Source organism: Rattus norvegicus, chromosome 20 (genome assembly GCF_021556685.1).
Source record: "Rattus norvegicus strain SHRSP/BbbUtx chromosome 20, alternate assembly SHRSP_T2T, whole genome shotgun sequence".
NCBI lineage: Eukaryota > Metazoa > Chordata > Mammalia > Rodentia > Muridae > Rattus > Rattus norvegicus.
This window is the reverse complement of record NC_141553.1, coordinates 67,501-82,415: the sequence shown is the minus strand read 5'-3', so window position 1 is coordinate 82,415 and position 14,915 is coordinate 67,501. Positions and strand designations below refer to the sequence as shown.

At 45.1% G+C, this 14,915-nt stretch overlaps 1 long non-coding RNA gene across 1 annotated transcript in view; it reads left to right on the top strand.

Moving 5' to 3' along the window:
* Positions 1-13,479: 13,479 nt before the first annotated feature.
* Positions 13,480-14,915, top strand: part of LOC147998415 (uncharacterized) — a 2,386-nt gene continuing 950 nt past the window's right edge. Inside the window, exons 1-2 of the long non-coding RNA XR_015645987.1 lie at positions 13,480-13,600; positions 14,803-14,915. The exon at positions 14,803-14,915 is cut by the window's right edge and continues 25 nt beyond it. This is a non-coding gene — a long non-coding RNA (uncharacterized LOC147998415). The remainder of the gene's footprint in view (positions 13,601-14,802) is intronic.

The window sequence follows — 14,915 nt, the reverse complement described above, 5'->3', positions numbered from 1 at the left end:
AATATTTCCTTCTACACCTCCTTTTATTTTCCATTTCTTTTTCCCCATGAGGACAGTGATGTGTTAAGATAGAATATCACATGCAGCCAGGGTCGTCTTGAATTGGAGATCCTCCGACCTCTACCTCTTGAAGGGTGAGATTAGAGGTGTGGATATCACGCCCAGGTTTTCCAAGCAGAAATTCATGGATGCGAAACCCTGAGCTACAAATTATCTGTCTAATCTTCGGGAAATTGCTGAGGTGATGACAACATTGAGGAGTAGACTCAGAGAGAGCAGCCTCGACTGGTGTTGGCTCCTGGACGCCCGTTTCTCTAGGGTATGGAGTAAACCTAGGCATCAGTTCTAACACAGTCTGTTTCACTTGACACAATTAGAGGCATCAAAATGACCAGGAGGGACTAGAGCTTAAAGCACAGGAAAGGCCGTCTCAAGCCAGACTCCATCACTCCAGGAGATGCTCTATCAGAGTCAATGATCCTTGGCCAGAGAGGACCACCCCATCGTGTTATGAAATGTAAGAGAGGGTTCCAAGGTGCCTCCCTCCAGCTTCTGACAGTGTTTATTTTATTTAAAAACTAGTGTTTATTTAAACACAGACACAGATTGGACAGGTAGAGATCTTTAAGATCTTTAAGATTCACATGGCAGTCTTTCTAGACCGTCCTCCATGTCCACCTCCTTGCCATTCAACAGAGCATCAGATCGTGGGATCTGCTGCTGGCACTTTGAAGCATTTCCAGAAAGATCCCTGTTATGTGACTATTAGTTTTCAAAATGTTTAATTCCAAGCTTCTTCAGAATTTGAAAGGTTCATAGGAAGAACACACAATGACCAAAGTGCCCCTGGCTACGTTAGTGATGGGCAGGGAAAGAAAAGTCCTGCGGGTTTTCCTTACAGCTTTCCCACCTGTGTCTGTGATTGGCCTCTGAGGTCCTGCACCGCTTCTCCTTGGTAACGTTGTCTGACGAACAGGCAATGAATTCTGGTCTTTGATGTTCATGCAGAGATCACGATTTCCTAGTAATTCAATGTGTTTTCTTAGAATCCACATTACACTGAATAGTGTAAAACATCTAAGCTGACTTACGTGTAAGGAGGATGTGTCTGGGTTCTGTGCTGTTACTACACAATTCTACAATCGTGCAGTGTAACTCAACCGCGTTGTTGTGGCTGCTCAGAGTCACTCACTGAGCATCTAAGTCCCAACTCATTGATGGTTAACAGAGTTTGCTTTTGAAAACTGTTGCCAAGTGCAACGCATGTTCCTTCCATCCAGTCATCTTGATCTACTATAAATTTGTTCATGATCAGAAAACTAAATTTAAGTACATTCACTAAAATATGGATACAGTGATCCTGGGAAATTATATTAAGAATAAAAATGCACTGGAGAGATGGCTCAGTGCTTAAGAGCACTGACTGCTCTTCCAGAGGTCCTGAGTTCAATTCCCAGCAACCACATGGAGGCTCACAGCCATCTGTGATGGGATCTTGGTATTCTCTTCTGGTATGCAGGCTGAACATTGTATATAATAAATAAATCTTTTTAAAACAATAAAAATGCAAAACCCTTGCCAAAAAAGGGAGAATTCTTGTCTCTTCCCTAAGAAGGTAGGTGAGATTTATTTGAGATGACAAAAGGCTCTATGTCTGTTTGAAGAAGATGGTTTGTCACCCAGATGCTCTGCACCTAAACTACAGATCAAAAGGTTCCCTTTGGTGTGGGAGCACAGTCCTGTAAAATACATGTAGTTGAGCAAGTTTGCACATCCTGACCTCCAGCCAGAGTCCTGATCACATTGGGAATAGGCTGCTGAAATGTGCTTCAAAGACTCATTCACCCAGAAACAGTTGGTTAAACAGTCCAGCCCTTGTTTGTATGTTTTTCCAATATTTAACTTGCTCAGTGTCTCGGCTCAGAGATGCTCGGAGGTAGGAAACTGTGAGGTGAGAAATGGCCAGTGCAGCACAGTGACAGCCGTGAGGACCGACGGCTCAATAGAGTGAGTGGAAATCAGCTGACTGCCAGGCCCACCATCAGGCAGCCCTCGCACTGGAGCTGTGCAGGAACCAACAACCCCAGAATTCTGGCCACTTCCAGGATGTCCTCATGCTCAGAGCCCCGTTAAGTAATTAATATTTACTATGAGGACCTTGGGCCACCAAGAGGAGTAATTATGCTCTTTATTCTGATTCCTAAGGCAGGCGCTTACATAATACACTGAATTAACATTAAGAATCATAAACACTTACTGAACTCTGTGTGCCGGGACTTGTGTTCCATGCTTTATAGGGATTATCTCATTGTAGAAATATTCCCATATAAAACAGCTTTAACTAAAAATATTTTGGTACTTAAGCTTTAGTTGACTGAAAATTGTGCATATGTGGATGTCGGACCCTCCTGGGCCCTGTCAGTGGCTGCCCCTGCTGAGCCTGGCCTGTGCCGTGGAAGCCTTTTGTTCCTAACACAGGAACATCCTGGCCTTTCTGTTTGGCCATGGTGGATTAACCCGGGCACTAAGATCTTTTCAAGTCAGGGCTGGGTTAAGGTTTCTGTTTTCCTGCTGAGAATGTAAACTTGTTTCTCCATTGTGCTCTCACTGGTGGGCTTGGGGTACATCTTCTGTGAACCTCAGTAAAAGTTTTGGTGTTTCCATAACACAAATGATCGGAATATGCGTTTTCTCTTAAACCTTGCAGGCCTACGCCTGGTTCTTGGTACCATGGCGGTGCAGGCGTCATCATGTGGAAAACACATTTCCTAAGGAGGCTTTGATTAAATGGTGGCTTCCATGTTCTCCTTTGGACTGGGTGTGTGCATAAACACATTAGTCCTGGCAAGTGCGTTCAGTATGTATTTTTGTACTGTGCTCTGTCCTTCAGTAGCACCAGTAATTCCTTATCCATGGGAAATGCATGTCGAGACTCCAGTGGAATAGCAAACCTTATGTGTGCTGTTTTTCTGTACATGGATGTTGATGATAAACTTTAGCCTATACATTAAACACAACAACAGGTTAACAGCCATTTTTAACTGAATCCTACAGTAAAAGTGATGCAAATTGGCTGTTTTACCCTTAAACTATTATGTGCACTGTTCTTCCTGTGATGATGTGGGATGGCAATGCCACTCCGTAGTAAGATAAAGGTAGCGTGAGAACACAGCACTGTGGTAGCAATGGGCTTCTACGGAAGTTATCTGAACACAGAGCTGCAGTGACAGTAGATTTGGGACAGAGACAGCGATGGAGCAACACATGGGTGGGTGACGTACACAGACTGGATACAGACAAAGGGATGGTTTGCATCTTAGGTGTGAGACCGAGAAAGACAGCGCAAAACTGTGCTGAGGGCTTCTCTGTTCCTAAGCTACTCCTGGCCCAGAACTCATACAGCTTTGCAGGGGACACCTGCATTGCTCCGGTTGCCTTCCACCTCCACCTTGGTCCCACTTCCCTGAGCTTCTGCAGCCCTCACTTCCTGTCCACTGGGTGAGCCTAGCTCTGCTACTCATCTCTCATGTTCACAGCCCCTTCTCCTCAGGCTCGTCTGTTCACTCCTCCGATGCTGGTTTGTCACTCCTCCATTCATCTCCTGAGAGCTTCACTTTTCTCATACGAACAACAGGGATTATATTACTCACACATATTGTGCATTACTCTAAATAACATGCAAAGAGATTGCCACACTAATGTTTGTTATCTGAGTGCACTTTGTATAAGATCCAATGTCCTAAAATATGGTATTCATATCACATTTATTTTTAAAGTTTTTGACAAAAATTATTAATTTTGTTGTGTGTATGGTGAATGTGAGGGCACATACATATTATGGCACATGTGTGAAGATCAGGGTAACTTTGTGGAATTGGTTCTGTTTACCTTTGCATGAGCTCTGGGACTTGCACTCAGGTCTTTAGGTTTATGAGGTAAGAGCTTTTTTATCCCCTCTGAGCCATGTTGCCAGGCCTCACATAGCTTTCTGGAAGTGTATTTTTAGGAATAAACATGGAACGATCTGCACAGCCTAAACCTTGACCAGGGACCCATCTGCTGCTTCCACATTGTCAGCCTTAGCCCCTAAGCCAGCCTTCTCCAAAGACCTAGACACTCAGATTTCTTTCTCAATGATTGAGCCGCATCTCTCCCAACAAGGAACTAACAGGACAGTCAAATTATGTGTTCCCTGAATTACGTTTATGAGTCTGAAGCATTAAAGAAAAGTATTTTGCTTTCCAAAACATATTCTGTATTTTACAAGCATTAGTTACTGTTGCTTGTAAAACAGCAGAGCCAGCCTGATACATAAGTACGTGAGGTCAAACACAAGCCAGATTGCTTTTTTACTTTCAAATCCCCAATCTTTATTTAGCTGTCATGGTCTTACCCTTTCTGTAGACGTTGGCACTGTTTACAATGAATTCCAACCATTAATTTATAAGAGCTACCCCCACTTGAAAGCAGCCCCCTTCCCTCCCATCCTTTTTCTTCCCTCTCTTGTCTCCTTCTTCTCTTTTCTGCTCTTTCTGTTTTATTTTTGAGACAAGGTCTCCATGTGTAGCTCAGGTTGGCCTCAAACTCTCCACTCTTCTGCCTTAACGTCCAAGCTCTAGACATGTAGGCACGTCATACCACATGCGTGTATGGCAACCTTTTCATTCAGATTCTCTTTTCTACAGTAGTGGTGGCTTTTCCTTTATATAAAAGCTAAACCTAACTTTCTTTCCCTCTCCAATTATTTTTAAACTTTTAACTTAATTAATTACTTAATTTTTATGATTTCCTTCTATTCCCAGGACCTCTCCTAGGAAAGACAGAACAAATCATTGCGCTCCCGGGCTCAGAACGAATTACAGATAGAAATCCCGAGAGTTTGCTGTGGCGTTCAAGGCCCTTGGAGCCATCTGGAAGGGGCTTTTCTGCTTCCTGTTGATGTTTTCCACCCACACGGGGCTGCCTCCCCCCGTCTGCCCAGTGCCCACAAGGAGCCCTCAGGCCCTGACATTCCTCAGGGCTCTTTGCTTCTTTCTCCCTCTGGACTCTCTCTCCTCTCAGCCCCAGGAAGTCCTCTCCCATCTTCTCCCATCCTCTCTTGCATCCAGTAATTGCCCATGCACTGCCCTCTCCTTTCCAACTCTGGTTCAGCCCTGTTGTGGGTTGGCCTGATGCTGTTCACATTCTGATGTTAATTCTGCTTCCTCCCAGGGCTGCCCCAGGCGAGCACAGTCCTACTCGGTGACAGGTGAGCCTTCTCCCCATTTTAACTGGACAATAAAGGCCGGAGTCTGTGATTGGGCAGTGGAGGGGAAAGGTGGGGTGTGAGGTCTTAGAGAGTGTGGACAGGTGAGCAGAGAGGAGGACGGACGGGAAGGAGAGAGGACGCAGGAGGAGGAAGCAGGATGGACCAGAACCCTGTGGCCAGGAGAAACCGCAAGTAGGAAGGGGGTCCTGTAGCTGGGGAATAAGGTAATGTCGTGTTGTATCTGCCCGTTCTAGGCAGAGAGCTTATGATTCTAACAGCTGGGTTGTGTGGTTTTTAAGGGGTTGGAAATTCCAGCTACGCTGCCCGTCTTAAATTCTGGATGTTCTTTCTTCTACCTTCCTCAAACGTTGCTATTTCTTCGTAAAGGTCGGTGCCCCCCCCCCTCCATTCCCCCTTGTTGCTTTGTAAGTTATAGATGTTTACAACATTTTTGCTAGATCTGGAAAGTCACTGAGTGTTAGAATTGAGAGAACCAGGCCCCAACTCAGGCCACAGAGCCTTGTAAGAATGAGAAGTTAAAATTACCAAAATAGACTGCTGTAATGAGTCAGCCTGGTCTTATTTTTTCCCTAAACCGAATGGTTCACATACGTATTATTGAACTAACCTATTAGTGTAGAACCTTACAAATATTAGAAAAATCCAGTGTTTTCCAAATAAAATGTGCCCATCTATTCAAATAGAAATCATCTTGTCAGTTTAATATAAGAGGGGGTAGATAGATAGATAGATAGATAGATAGATAGATAGATAGATAGAGAAAGAGCGCTTTCATTTAAATACATTGAGAATGGACTCAAGCTAGTAATGGATCATAGCAGTAGAAATTTTGTTTATACCCATTACTTGATATGCAATACCTCGTTTATGATACACACTGCTTACTAGAGGAACAACGGATAGAGGTGAAGAGACTATGATGACAACAGATTGAGGTTGTGTAATTCCCAGAATTAACCCGTATGCCTCACCTGCCCAGGGACCAAGTAACGTCCTGGGAAGCTGGAAGCTGTCGTTCTTAGAAAACAACAAAGTCCCATGGGAAAATAAGTGTCCTATAGGTTTGTCCTTATAAACCCCTGCAACGCATGGCTCGAGGCCATTCTCAGCTGGAAATTCCATTAAATGGTCCTGAGCAAAGTCTATCCCTTGGTCAATATTTAATATTTAAAGATTTCTTTAAATTTGGCTCAAAATGTTTTTTCTGGCCAATCTCAGGATTAACAGTTGGTGTAGAATAGTTCTCCTACCATCATTACAGTTGTTAACCTGATTACCAAGGACACCTAGGGCCATAGGTAAGGAGTTCTGTTATCAGGTGAAATGATCCTATGGGAGAATAACCCCAATTAAATGACTGTAAATGACAATGCTCTCCAAAATCCCTAGGAGTCCTGAGAAAGGGCGAGGCCCAGCAGGAGCTCCCTGATATCCCCAATTTTACTATGAACCAGGAGTTGGTCTTCTCGCTGTGCTTGACTATGGATGGGTTTTGTCCAGGGCTATGCACCAAGAGGACAGCATCCAAGCTTGGCAAGGGTGGCTTTAGAGAAGCTGTTTTCCGTCTCGGACTTTTTAATGCACCTAAGTGAATAAAACCCTCCTTATATATCTACTGGCGATACCATCCCTTCCAGGCTCTAGTGGTCAAGCTTAGTCCAGGTTTTTTTTTTCTTTTTTCCGGAGCTGGGGACCGAACCCAGGGCCTTGCGCTTGCCAGGCAAGTGCTCTACCACTGAGCTAAATCCCCAACCCCTTAGCCCAGCTTTTGATAAGGGATCGTCAAGTTTGGTGAGTACCAATCATTTACATGAGACTCAAGCACACCTGGGGTTTTGACAAGGAGAGAGTGGCCATCTAGACAGTGAACACAGCTACATCAGGATCATGGCATTTAGGCTGCCCTGAGAGCTGTGTTACAAAAGAACACATAAGGCAAATGGCATTGCACCCTTGGTGCATTGTTTACTTTGAATAAAAATAACAAAGCCCTTTCTTGCTTGTGAATTACTGTGTCAGGCACTTAACCATCCTCTCTCTGCACATAGTAGACTGCAGCTTTATTAATTATTTTTAATAGATTCCCACCAACTTCTTGGAATCCCTTTCTGTTTCAAAAAAAATTAAAAAATAGATGGTAGCTGATAGGAATCGTGGTCAAATTCTCAATAATTGTGCTAGAAGCATTTTATATTAAGTTGATTTTGAATGTGGAAGACTGTGTGAACTCTGTGCTAAGTTGGGGTGAGATGACTTAATGGAGGGTGCTATGCACTCACATTTGAATCAACTCAAGGTCTGTCTCATAAAAATGTCCAAAGCATGCCTGGGTTGCTAGTGTTTGAGTTGGACCCTCCCATTTGTCTTCTTGTGTTAGACTTGAATGATAAGAAACCTCATGCAGTTTGGAAAGGCAGGTTTGTCAGAGGCCATCGTCCTGGATGTTGTGGCTCAGATGTGTTCACAAGTCGCTCCACATTGCTGGCTGCATGCGCACAGAAGCTATAAAGCTTTCCCAGGGGCTCTCATTTTGTGCACGCGGCAGAAATCTGGTACCCCCTACTGTTAGCCCACTTGGCCTTTCAGGCAGCCGTCCTGACCACTGTGCTCTCTGCTCCTGGCAACCGTGCTCCCTTCTCATCTAAAAGTCACAGAGCTTCTGATTTTATCTTAGACGATTAAAACTCAGAATGTGCAGAATGACTGCTCTTCTCCTCATCAAATCCAGACAGGTCATACGCATCTGCTTCTATACCCAATTCACCCTACATCTCACACACACACACTCACACATTCACACACTCATACGCACTCACACAAACACACACAAACTCCTATATATTCTTACATACAACTCATGCACCCTTACACCTGGATACACCTTATTGATTCTGTGAGACTGGTGTCCAGCCAGCTCTAGGATCTGTCTGTCTCCCTCATACTCCATGATACTGAGGTTACAGACACATCTGCACCATGCATAATTTGCAGGTGGGTTCTGGGCATTTGAACTCAGGTCCTCATGCTTGCACAAAAGTCATTTCACCAATGAGCCATCTCTTCTGTCCCTCTAATTTGTTGACCTTAGGCAAAAGCCTGGCAGCTTAAAACAAAGACTTTTTTTCTTTTTTTTTTTCGGAGCTGGGGACCGAACCCAGGGCCTTGCGCTTGCTAGGCAAGCGCTCTACCACTGAGCTAAATCCCCAACCTCAAAACAAAGATTTTTTTTATAATGCATTTTTCCACCAGCAGGCTGTCAAGATTTTTTCAACCTTTTGATTCTGTAATTGGTAGAGAAAATGAAGCTGACCAAGTCTCCTAAATGGTAATATAATAATAATAATAATAATAATAATAATAATAATAATAATAATAATATAAGGGTGCTGCTTACTGCCTTGTTCACTGTGATCTGCTTAGCCTCCTTTTCTATAGCACAAGGGACCCCCAGCCCGGCCATGGCCCCATCCACAATGGCCTCCCACATCAATGGCTGATGAAGAAAATGCCTTACAGGCTTGCCTGCAGCCCAGTCTTATGGAACATTTTAAAATTGTGGTTCTCTCCTCTGAGATGACTCCAGTTTGTGTCAAATTGACATAAAACTAACCAGAACATGAACGTTGACTGAAAAAATTCTGAAGAATAAACTGATAATGGAAATCTGATTTCCTTTTTTTTTTAAGTTTTTTTTTTCTGAGTACACTGTCGCTGTGTTCAGACACATCATAAGAGGGCATCAGATCCCATTACAGATGGTTGTGAGCCACCATGTGGTTGCTGGGAATTGAACTCAGGACCTCTGGAGGAGCAGTCAGTGCTCCTAACCACTGAGCCATCTCCCCAGCCCGAAAATCTGATTTCTTAACTTCCAATCTTAAGTACTAAATTTTTCATTTCTAATTCAGTATTCTTGGACCTTAGCCTAGGAGTCTTTCAAGAAGGGATTTATAATATCTTTCAGCAGTTTAGTGTTACACTGAGCCACATAAAATTAATGTTTTTGAGAGTTAAAGGCAGCTTAATATGCATAATATATGGTTTATCCTATCACCAAAGTACAGGTTGCGTGGTGTACATTGAACAGTTGTCATACACGCAAGTCTCTGTGTAAGACTTAAGATGGTGTTGTAATATTATAAAGACAGAATCAAGCATAAGGAGTTCATGGTGATGAGAGTGAATGACAAGCTGCTTGGGTCTCCTGTCTGAGAGTTGAGCAGCTTCTCAGATCCGCGTACAGAGGTGAGGCCAGTGTCAGTCTGTCCCTTCTTTGGCCTCCCCAAATAGAGAGAAAGATTGGTTAAGTAATTTATCAAAAGTGTGTTTTCAGTTTATATTCTTGTAGAATATAGGTTATGTAAAAATTTAAAAATAATATATACATACATGCATACATACACACATACATACATGCATGCATACATACATATATACATGAATGACAGGAAAAGCCACACTTAAAAAGACCTTAGGAACTAACCTGGGGCGGCTTGTTACCACTCCATAGGTGCTGAAAGCACACAGTAAGCTCCTTGGTTTAGATGAAGATGTTTTAAAATAACACAAGTTACGATAGGATCATAAAGGAACAGAACAAAGATTTGAAAAAAAAAAAGAGCTCTTTTTTCTCCTCTCTCAGTGCCCCTTCCTCTCTCCTACTCATCCCCTTTCCCATGGCAACTTCCCTGGCCTTGGTGCTTGGGGCCAGTGACCTTGCCCACCAGAAAGCATCGTCCCAATAAACCCGTCTTTAATATAAAAAAAGAAATATTTGAAGAAGCAATTGCTGATAAATTTTAAAAATTGATTGATACCAGCAACATAACTTAAAAATTCATAAAATATTAAAAAGATAAATAGATCTGGAAATTAAATATATAAAGCCTTATAAATCATAAATCCAACCAGCTACATCTATACCCAAAACAACAAGCCTGTCACATAGCCTATACACATAGTTGTGCCATACTTGAATTTCTGAGAAGAAATTATTTTGAAGGCAACTAGAGAAATAATAGCAACATTAATGCAGAAAGTGAAGATAAGATAAAAATTATAGTCACTGTCCACCAGAACTTGTAGTAGCTTGAAGGTATCTTTAACATGACCTACGGGAAGAAACTACTAACCCATAATTGTACACACAAAGTAAAGTAAAGAGAGTACAGACTTGTGCAGGGAAACAAATGTTGAGTTCACATCATCTGTGTACTCAGTTCTATCAGTGGATCAATTTCATGATAAAATGTTTTTCAGGCAGGAGAGACTATGACACCAGAGAGAAACCGGGATCTATACTGTGCAGAAAACATAAGAATCAAATAAATGAAAGTTTAAATAATTTCTACTTTAACATTCTCTAAAAGAAAATTGGCAGTGGTAAAAATAGTATCAATAGTCTATGTGTTTACAGAACACACAGAGGAAAAATATGTGCTAACGCTAATAACAGCACCACAAAGTTAGGAAGGAAAGTTGAGAATTTATTATGCTATGATCTTCATAGTGCATATAATTTGAATGTAGACTCTGATTCATTAAAAGCGTACACTGTAAACACCAGGACAACCACAGTATTAAACATAATTGTGATGCTCTTTCATATGAACACAATCTGCCCTCCAGGTCAAGGAAGACCTGGGATTTTAGAACCATGAGGTCCTTTACTGCACGGACAGCACTGGAGCCTCCTGGGAAGTCAGAGTAGAGCTGACCCGGGATGTAGGTCTGGGCTTGTGTCACTGTAGAGCTGGGCTGTGACGTCTTATGTTTAAGCTCCGCCCAGGGAGGAAGACGTCACTTCCTGGATGCCTTCTCCAGCACCGTGCCTGCCTGCAGCTGCCATGCTTCCTGCTAAGATGATGATGGACTGAACATTCAGCTCCAATGAAATGTTCACCTTTGTAAGAATTGTCTTGGTCATGGATCTCTTCACAGCAATGAAACCCTAACTAAGTCACTGGTTCTTGGTGGCTTGAAGTCTAATGTAGGGAAATTCACTAAATGTTAACAAAATGCTTTTCAAAGAGAATAACAAGGAATGAGTAATAATCCAACCGTAATGATGAAGTGAATAATAAAAATGTCCAATTTATAACTAGAAACGCCACAGATTTTAATATTAAACACATAAAAATACATTAATCATGAATTTTTTCAATACACCAATTAAAAGACAGCGAGTATTCAAGTGGTTAAAAAGCAATATTAAACTTTGTAGTGTCTACAAGAATGTTTATGGTGCATACCTTAACCAATAGAATTCTGAAGTCGCTATACTCATGTTGGACCAAGTAGAAATCAGAAGATAAAATTATGAAGAATGATGTTGCTTGGGAGGAAAAGGATAATTACTAAGAATATATAGCAATCCAAAAAGTATGTACACGGAACGTGAGAGTTTCTAAGGAGGTGGAATAAAGCCTCAAAAAGAGTCCAGGTGGTGGTGGCTCATGCCTTTAATCCCAGCACTTGGGAGGCAGAGGCAGGAGGATCTCTGTGAATTCCAGCCAAGCCTGGTGTACAGAGAGTTCCAGGACAGTCAGGACTACACAGAGAAACTCTGTCTCAACTAACAACAAACAAAAAAGCTTAAAACAAAAAGCAGAAGAAAATGTGCAAACCCACAAATGTAAATTCAGGACTCCATTTTTGAGCTGTGCAGGGTGTTTTTCATGGCTTTAATCCCAGCATTCAGGAGTCAGAGGCAAGATGATCAGATGTTTGACCCCAAGCTACCCTCATTCCCAACTGTACAGCCCCAGGATTATGTGCAGCTGAGCCTTCGGGTTCCAGTTAAGCCTAGAAAATGGACACTTTTGGGTCTAAACCTCGATTGCCAGATTCTGCCAGGTGTCTGGAGGAATGGTTTAAACAACACAGGGATGGTTGCTATCTTGACTATGGGATAAAGAAGGAGGAGTCATAGCTTCACTGACTTAAGGCAGCCACATGGCTGGCAGCCGTCTCCGTTATGGGTCGGAGAAAACAAAAGCAATGGACCTCGCTTGGTGGCCCTGACAGCCAAAACTCGTCACGTAATAGTAACCCACTTGGTATCTGGAAGGCATCACATTGTTTTCAGTTGTTAGAACTTAGTTTTTGTCTTCCAAAAATTATGGTTATGCTCTGTCTTTACTCTTTAAAAGGTGTTTATTTTCACACACAGGGACAGTTTAGAGCAGATAACTAAAAACAGACAAAGGTTGTTTAACTCAGATTCGCTTGGTCGGTAGCAGCCCTCAAACCTGTCGGAGAACCTGCTGAGAATGGCATTTAAGATGCTAACCCTAACTCACCACGACAGAGACCCCCCAAACCCTAGCAGTGACCCCTTCAAGGTCTCCAAGATGTGGGCATCGCGACAAAGGACTCCACGTGGACTGGGGTGCACTGACCACTGGGCGTTACTGCCCCAATGCCTTCCCCACTGCCAGGACCCTGCCCAAACCGTGGACAAATGGGGCACAGGACAGGCCTTGTGCTGCTTAAGACAGAGTCAGGTCGGTCTCCCGAGTTTCTCCCCCAGGAAGGTCAGGGTTGCCAGGCCTGGCAGCCAAGGCTGACCCTGAGGTGGGACCTTGGTCCCCAGTGAAGCCATCGACACCCCAGGATCCCAGTCGGGTGGGCATCCGGGTAACCGGTCAGTCTCTGCCTTTAATTGATCTTTGCCTGTGAGTTATCCTCCCGCCTACTCAGGTAAAATCTTTTTTACCTCAGGTCTGAAGGGTTTGAAGACTGGACAAGTTTCTTTACCTAAAGAAACTTGCTTTTCCGTAAGGGATCCCGGTTACCGACCTCCCGTGTCTCACAATGAACAACCGGATAGGAGGAAAGGGTAAAGTTTAAGGTTTGTGCCAGGTCTGAAGATACCAAAGCTCTGAGGAAGTGTTTTTGTGTCTAAGGTGTTTTAAGGTTGGTCAATGCAGGTTATGAGCATTAGAGGATGGAATAAAAAGTGTGGAAAAGAATGAAAAACCCTTCCCGTTCCTTCCCCGCACTGTGGTCCTGGTGCAGCGAGACTCCCGGGGTTCGGTGTTCGAGTCTTTACCAAAATCCCTTCATTGTGGCTTTTGCTGGGGTTCTAATGCCTGACTTAATCCGGCCCCAGCATCGGGAATTCCCGCGTGCACAGTCGGGGGGGTGGGGTCCTCATCTCCAATTGGTTTCTGATCAATCAATAAAGATCCCGGGGCCAATGGCCTGGCAGGTGAGTGGGGCGGGGCTTGGAGGCTCCCACAGATGAGGACCTGGGAGAGGAAGGAGGCGCAGGTCGCCGTGACGGGGGAGAAGGTCGGACCTCAGGGCCTCAGTCACGTGAGAAGCAGGGTGAGTGGACGCGGGAACTGCCCCTGGGGTAGCAGAGGTGAAGTCCAGACTTTAAGAGATTGAGTTTCAGGGTTGTGGGTCCCGCGTCCGCTCTGCCAGAGGGCGTGGCCGCTCGGGCCGAACGCGGGAAACCTGACGGAGCTCACCCCGCGCTGTCGCTAGTGGGTGCTGGGCCGCGGGGAAGCCCCGGACACCGCTCCAGGGGTGGGGAAGCTCAGTCTGCGGTGCAGGACAGGAGCTGGCTCAGGGGTCCCGGGGGCTGCAGGGAGGCCGGGGCAGTCCGGGACTCAGGCTCCTGGACATCCCGGCGCCACCCGGAGCCGCGGAGGAGCTGGGAACGGAGTGGGGGCCGCAGGCTGGGTCAGGCCCGGGGCTGGGGTGGGGAAGCGGGGAGCTCAGCCGGGCCCTCGGGGAGGCTTCGGTCTGACGGTGGCTGCAGGCTTGGGCTCGGCGGTGCTCAGGGCTGGGAGCGCGGGGAGGCCGTGCACGGATATCAGACCGCGGCTCTGTGGGCGGAGGCCTCCGTGGCTCCCCACGGCGGATCCTGATGAAAAGGCGGCCCAGGTTCTGAGGCGTTTATTGTCATGGTGGAAAGTACACGTGTAAAACCGTACCCCACTTCCCAGGGCGGGCCTGAGATTAAATCCCTTTCGCAGGAAGGAGTCTCTGGGAAGGAAAGCTCATTGGCTAGGCCCCCAGGCTTTAGGTGCCTCATAAAATGTAGATTTGTCTTGAGCCTTCATGACCACAGGTCCGGTCCTCTACCTGTGGAGGGGCCTGGGGCGTTGCCCTTATGTCACTGATGGCCACAAATCTATGGGGGTGGGGCGCTGCAGCTACTGACGGGGCCTGGTGCGCGGGAACAGGCAAAGCTCCTACCGTCCCTTGGGGGTCTCTGGGGACCAAGTTGACCCTTCGCTCAACTGGGGACCAAGCTACTGTTCATGGTCGCACAGTTAACTCGGGGATACCGGGGGCGGGGGGCGCTTGCTAGCAGCGCTCAGCATTAAGGAGTCAAAGCGTAGTAAAATTAAGTGCGTATGTGCATGCGTGCGTGTGCGCGTGCATGTGTGTGTGTGTCTTTCATTCATGAATCCCAGGCTGTTGCTCCTTCTGCAGCATGGCTTTCAGTACAGATTGCACTCACCGGAAACACTAACAACTTTCCTCTTCTCTTGTGTCTTTCTGCCCCGCCCGTCCAGTGGAGTGATCTTCAGACCGCAGCAGTGCCTTCCCCACCCCTTACCTCCCGTGGGTGCAGCGGATGGAAGGAGCAGGGGTGGGGAAGTACAATGCATAGCGACTGTCTCCCTGG